Below are 6,178 nucleotides of genomic sequence, written 5' to 3' on the forward strand. Positions count from 1 at the left end.
CGATTGAGTAAAATGGCTGAAAAGCTTTTAATTAAAGACCCTCGGTTATTAGACAGTTAGCATTCAGATATACTTAATTAAATCGCCGAAAACGTTTTTCTGTTATTTAACGTGTTTGTATAACTTGTAAGATTGAGGTACAGTACCTGAGTAGGTGAATTCAAACACTGCAGACTGCACATTTCAAATTAGATTTAACCAAATTAAAGTATAACAAGAATAAAGTGTAGAACCCTATGACTGACACTACCCTGTTAGTGTTACTACTTTTGGCATGCATTGGTCTTTTTGAACCATTTAAAGCGTTTTTTTTTTGTATGCTAAATAAAAAAAAAGTTTCACTAGTTATTAACCCTTACTTACAATGCACATATTTAGCATTCTCATTGCATAGTACTAGAACTACTAGTAGTGTTTATTATTACAGGTGTGCTCGATGCAACTTATCAGTCTTATCAATATCTAGGGTGAACACATTCTGATTTTGAATATGAACCTATTGCCCCTGAGCCTTAAAAAAGGCTTAGAGATGCAGATTTGTTCTGGTTTTTAAAAAAGGGAAATGTGTGTCTAAAGTATGCATAGCTCATGTACCTAGCTGTAACTATAGGATTATTATTTGTGAGGAGTACTCATGAAGGAACAAAAACATTTAAGGCACGTTGTTATTGAAAGCCATTAAAAGCATAGATAACGTGATGTATATAAAAGGGGCAACCAGTAGGTTGCTTTTTTTGTATTGTTCTCATTCACATGGTGATTTATTTATTTCACATATAATTGTGTAGGCACCACGCATGGTGACTGTAGACTGTTATTTTTTACTGGCCCTACAGTACTCCAAGTTTTACTTTTAGTATTATTGTTTTGTTAGGTGTTAAAAATAACTAAATGTAAATATGTTTATAAGAAAGAATATTTGAAGGACCTGATGTTTAATAAGAAGGACCATCAAAATGAGGAAGAGAATGTACTATTTGTGTTAAGTATAGAACATGGTGATTGTGCAGACATAAAGGACCACATGAGCCCAAAGAAACGCGTGAGCAAAATATGTTCGTTGTGTACATCTAAGAAATTGTATACCTTCTCCATCAGATAAATCATATGAAGAATTGAAAATCCATGCAGCAGAGCTAACTCAAGCTTATCATACTGTAAAACATCACTATTCTTTTACATCAGCTGACAGTATGAATAATCTAGCTTGTATATTACATCTAGTTTCTAAAATTTCAGCAAAGTGTTAATCTGCAAGAACCAGACCATAGCTTTGATAACAGCTGTTACTACCCTACACTACATAAAAGAAGTTGTTAATGAAGTAGAGAAAACTTCTTATTTGGAATCACTACAGAAGCAGACAGTTAGAAGTCTACAAAAATATTTCATTTTGTCATTATTATTGTTTTTACTTAAACAAAGGGATAACATCCATACTGTTGGAAACTGGTTCTCTACTGAACAAAACTCCAAAGATAATAGCTACATTCTGCATTCAAATGATTGATAAAATGCATTGTGGAGGGCTAAAAATTGCCTGGAAATGTTTGAACTCATTGTTTAAACATTTCCTAGCAGTTTCTTGATTATTATCTTAGGGTAAAAGTTCATGTATAAATGATAATAGGTTAATTTGTAAATCATTTTAAACTGTTTCAATTTGTCTTTACTTATTTGTAAATGAAAAACTCAATAAATTTTTGAATCTCTTAAAACTTGTTATACTTTTCACTGTATTCAGCTTTTTTTTTCTTCAAAATATCTTTGTTTAATCAAAAAGTCATACAATTACACACAATTCATCTTTAAATTTGTTATGACTTATAGAATCACCTCCAATTTACTTACTCTCATGTGGTTTTTCTCATCAGTCCACAGCACATTCATCAAGTAGAATATTCTCTCCATACTACTGTTGTGAAAGAATGGCAAACTGGTACTGATAAAACTTCATAACTTCTGTGTACTGTTCAGTGCTCGCATTGCTTGAAGAAATCTACCCATTTTTCATGACAAAGTTAAATTTTCCAACCTTCTTTATTCTGTCTTGTACATGCTTTACAACATTTGGTTAAATACGACTGCATCATCCACTGCAATTCCCTTTTCCCTCAAGTACAAATAAGTAGCCTCAATTGTTCCCACAAAGGTGGTGCATTGTGAAGAATCCAGGAAAACACCAACATATTTGAAAGTGTCTTCATCCATTTCTGATTTGAAAATTGAAACAGCTGACTCGAAAATTTCATTTCTCTTCAGAACAGATTTTACGTTAATGGAAATGAAATGTTGGCCACATCTTTCCTTAATTGTTTGGACAGTTTCTTCCAACATGGCCATTACTTCAATCATACTTTTCTTACTTCCCTCAACCTTTTCTATGCCACTTTGGAAGATGCTGAGCTGACTAGGAATGAATTATAGGTAAGCCTCACTCACTCTGTTCTGATAGTTTAAATAGAGAAGTGAATGTTTTCTCAGTTATTGACTCGACTCAACTGTACATCACAGCCAACACCTTCAGTATTTTGATTCACATATTTTTTCAGTTTAACAAATGTATTTCCCTTCCTTTTTTTTTCTTTGAAACCACCAGAAAGTTGCAGAAATGTACTCTGAAAACTCTCACCACTTCTGTATGGATATTTCAAAATTTTCCATTGGCCGTGTAGGGAAAGGGGTACTCCCACTAAAACAGAGTTGTTCCAGTTTTTCATTTATTAAATCTGGTCACATATCAATATCTTCTTTAATCTCTTTGAAAAGTGACAGTGGACAAGTCACAACCATGATAACCATTGAGAATGCTCTTCTACATTAACTGCTGCATTTCTATGTGTTCTTTTATGATTTAAATGAAAATGTAAGGTGACAGAGGGTCATTTGGTTCAGTTTACCATGACTACTTACCAAAGCATCAATACCAAATTAAATATAATCATTCATTTCCATTTGCCTATCCAATAAATGTTTAAAAGGATCTTTATTAACTTATGTAACACGTATTACAGGTAAACCAAACTTCTTAACATCAGACTTTCAAAATATTTTGTTAAATAGTCTCACTCTAAAGGATTAAATGAACTATAAATGTATACTAAAGCTTAATAAAAACCACAAAAAAAGGAAGTTTCCAATGAAATATGGTATAGTTTATAGGCATGAAAAAATGTCTTTCAGTTAAAGACAGGCATGTTCCTAAAATGAGGAAAAGAAAAACAAAGGACTAACAAACCAAAGTGATTTATTAAAAGTATAATGGAGAAAATTAGGGTTGAGTAACATAAATTTACAAAGTTTGAATTGATAGATAGGTTGTAGCCAACATATAATGCATTGAAAGATAACAAGGGTATTATTTATTAATTTTATTTCATACTTTTCACTGTACATCAATGAATTTGCTACAGTTGGTATTAGTGTAAAGAAAATGTAGAAAAAGAAACAGTTTTACTGAAGAAAACTTGATATTCATTTAGGAGGATCTAGATGTTATGTAAGTGAAATATGAAGATTGTAAGATAGAAATAAGTATTGTCATTCTAAACATTAAAATTATCTTTCACTTAGGCTGACTCAATAAAAGCTTTGTAAATTCCCAGACAAATCTTTAGTAGAAATACCCTATTGAAAATCTAATTTTTAAATATACAACTGACTTGTGTTTCCTAATAACTTATTGAATTCCATGAGGATATACTTAGAAAATTTAGTTCTAGTATGTTAATAAGCTGTATTTCAGTCTAAAAAAAATATTAAATTTTGAGCAAACTAAAGACACAACCTACCTTCTTGAAATCTTGATTCAAAAGAAAGAGATGGCATCCAAACACGTTAAAATGACTGAGAAAGCCACTAGGGGGGACATTCTGAACTTTCGATTGTTTATTCATTTCATGTATAGAAGTAAGTTTATATAAGGGTTCATTTCCAAAAATGGAAAGAGGTGGGTGGAATGTCACTGTTTGATTTATTAAATGAGCAATATCTTAGCAAATTGCAAAAGATAATAGGCTCTTATTTTATATTCTAGCTTGTCAATATTGGTAATTTGAGTTCCTAATTCATACAAACTATAGATTTAGTATTTTGACATCAGAAACATTTAATTTGAACCAGTGCTGCATTTAACATACCACATGACACACAAAAATTAATGTTTAACTGTGTTTTTTTTTAATATTTACTTCTTAACTGAGAAATTGAGTAAGGAGTAATACTAAAATCTGAATTATAGTCTACAGCTCAATACCAAACTTACTGACATAAATTCATGAAATAGTAGCTCAATAAAATTTTTAATGCGAGTCAACAAACAGGATAGCATGGTCTTTCACCTGTGACCCGTCTCGAAAGGGTTAAAAAATAGGGAATTTGATACAAAAATGATGATTATAAAAAATAAATGGAAAATAATTGACTTAATTCACACAATTAAATATGAATTACTAACACTTAACTGTAGAGCTTATGCCAGAATGTGTACTATGACAGCATTTTTTAATAAATGAAATTAAAATATTCAACAATAAATTACAATGATTCTAATCCAATCAGCTGACACTTAACTTTGCACGCTTTTGCACTTTTTTCTTCCTTTTAAATTGTTATCAGTGAGAAAGACTTGTTTTGCAAACAAGTTATATCTGTATTACTGGGTCTGCATGTTACTTCTTTAATCATATACAAGTAGCCTGTCTTTATCCTTTTACTTAAGCAATGTCACTTGTCAACTGCAGCATTTATCTAAGTGCTAGTGTGTGTAAATCTCCTTTTCCCACTTTCCACTGTTGTATAAAAACTGCTGAATTTATAGTTTTAAAATACAAAATAGTGAATGAAGTCAAGGTTCCTATTCCAGCTGTAATATGATATGACCAAAATACTACTCTCTTCACTTTTGACAACTTAATAAACTAAGATGAGATAATATGAAAATTATTATAAAAATACATTTAACTTTTGAACGAATAAGAACGTTCTTAATGTTACCATCAATGAAAGCAACAAGTCGAGACTACCTAAATAAACTAAAAATGCTTTCTGGCAAGATTAACTATTTATCCTTGAGTGAAATTATTACAATATTGTTCTACTGGAGAAGGTGTTTAAAACATCTTAGAGAAATTATTTTTTCCTTGAAATGCCTACTTGTGAAGAAATTGGTAGAAATGAAAACAATCTCTTATCATGCAAAACACAAAAAAGTTTGTAGATGTCACATGATAAATAGCAACATATTTCACTCGCAATAATTGATATAAAACAAAGCTAAAGCTAAAACCTACTTCTATATCTTAGTTTTATATATATATATACACACACACATATATTGTTTATGGATTTCCTTGATGTGAATCAAATTTATTTCATACATTAAGACTACAAATCCCTACTTTGACTCCACCAAATGTAATTCTACGTAACAGCATGGAGCCAAAATAGGAGTTTATAGTTTGAGTAAATAATGTCTACAGTATCTACAGCCTTGTTTCTTTACTTTGTTTTTTACAATTCCTATTTGCAGGTTTTTAAATTCCAAATTTTTTAATTATCTTATTTTCTAAAAAAAATATTAAACAAAATATCAAGAAAAAAAAATATGTTCAAATCAAACAGTACCTCTTTGTCAGAGATACACATAATGATGATGATGAAAATAATCTACTGATTAAACATTACCTTCTCCAGTAGTTTTTCTACAACCCTGGACTCTTCACCTTTAATGCTGTTTTCTTTGTTGTTGGAGTGGCTGTTATCTGCTACATTAATGGAAAATATTTTTCTGTTAGAAAAATCTAAATTTTATGTAAATTTGCACTATTTAACTCTTTCCATACAAAGTGGATCACTTTGACCCACTCTGAAATTTGAAACTATACATAGTTACTAAGCTTGATAAATTATAGTGGAATTCTGTGGTATTGAGATAGTAATTTATGATTTTTTGGTTATTCAACTGTATGTATATATATAAAAACCTAAAAAAAATTATTTCGATTCATATTCTCCACGTACAAAATTTTAAAAGGCTTAGCAACCTACATGAAGCAGCAACCAAATACAAAGGTCGTAACTAGAAGAGATAATTGTTTGCTTTATTTCTTTATTTATTGTTCTATGTTTTAAGAAAAATAAGCTTAAGAACCTGTTTCTAAATAGCAATAATCTATAT

At 30.3% G+C, this 6,178-nt stretch overlaps 1 protein-coding gene across 4 annotated transcripts in view; it reads right to left on the reverse strand.

The window, feature by feature from the left end:
- Positions 1-5,767, reverse strand: part of LOC106458462 (probable assembly chaperone of rpl4) — a 31,018-nt gene extending 25,251 nt beyond the window's left edge. For all 4 annotated transcript variants that reach the window (XM_022384685.1, XM_022384684.1, XM_022384686.1 and 1 more), the window contains exon 1: positions 5,686-5,767. The gene's annotated coding sequence lies outside the window, so the exon portion shown is untranslated. The remainder of the gene's footprint in view (positions 1-5,685) is intronic.
- Between the last annotated feature and the right edge of the window lie 411 nt (positions 5,768-6,178).

The sequence above is a fragment of the Limulus polyphemus genome, unplaced genomic scaffold (genome assembly GCF_000517525.1).
Source record: "Limulus polyphemus unplaced genomic scaffold, Limulus_polyphemus-2.1.2 Scaffold467, whole genome shotgun sequence".
Taxonomy (NCBI): domain Eukaryota; kingdom Metazoa; phylum Arthropoda; class Merostomata; order Xiphosura; family Limulidae; genus Limulus; species Limulus polyphemus.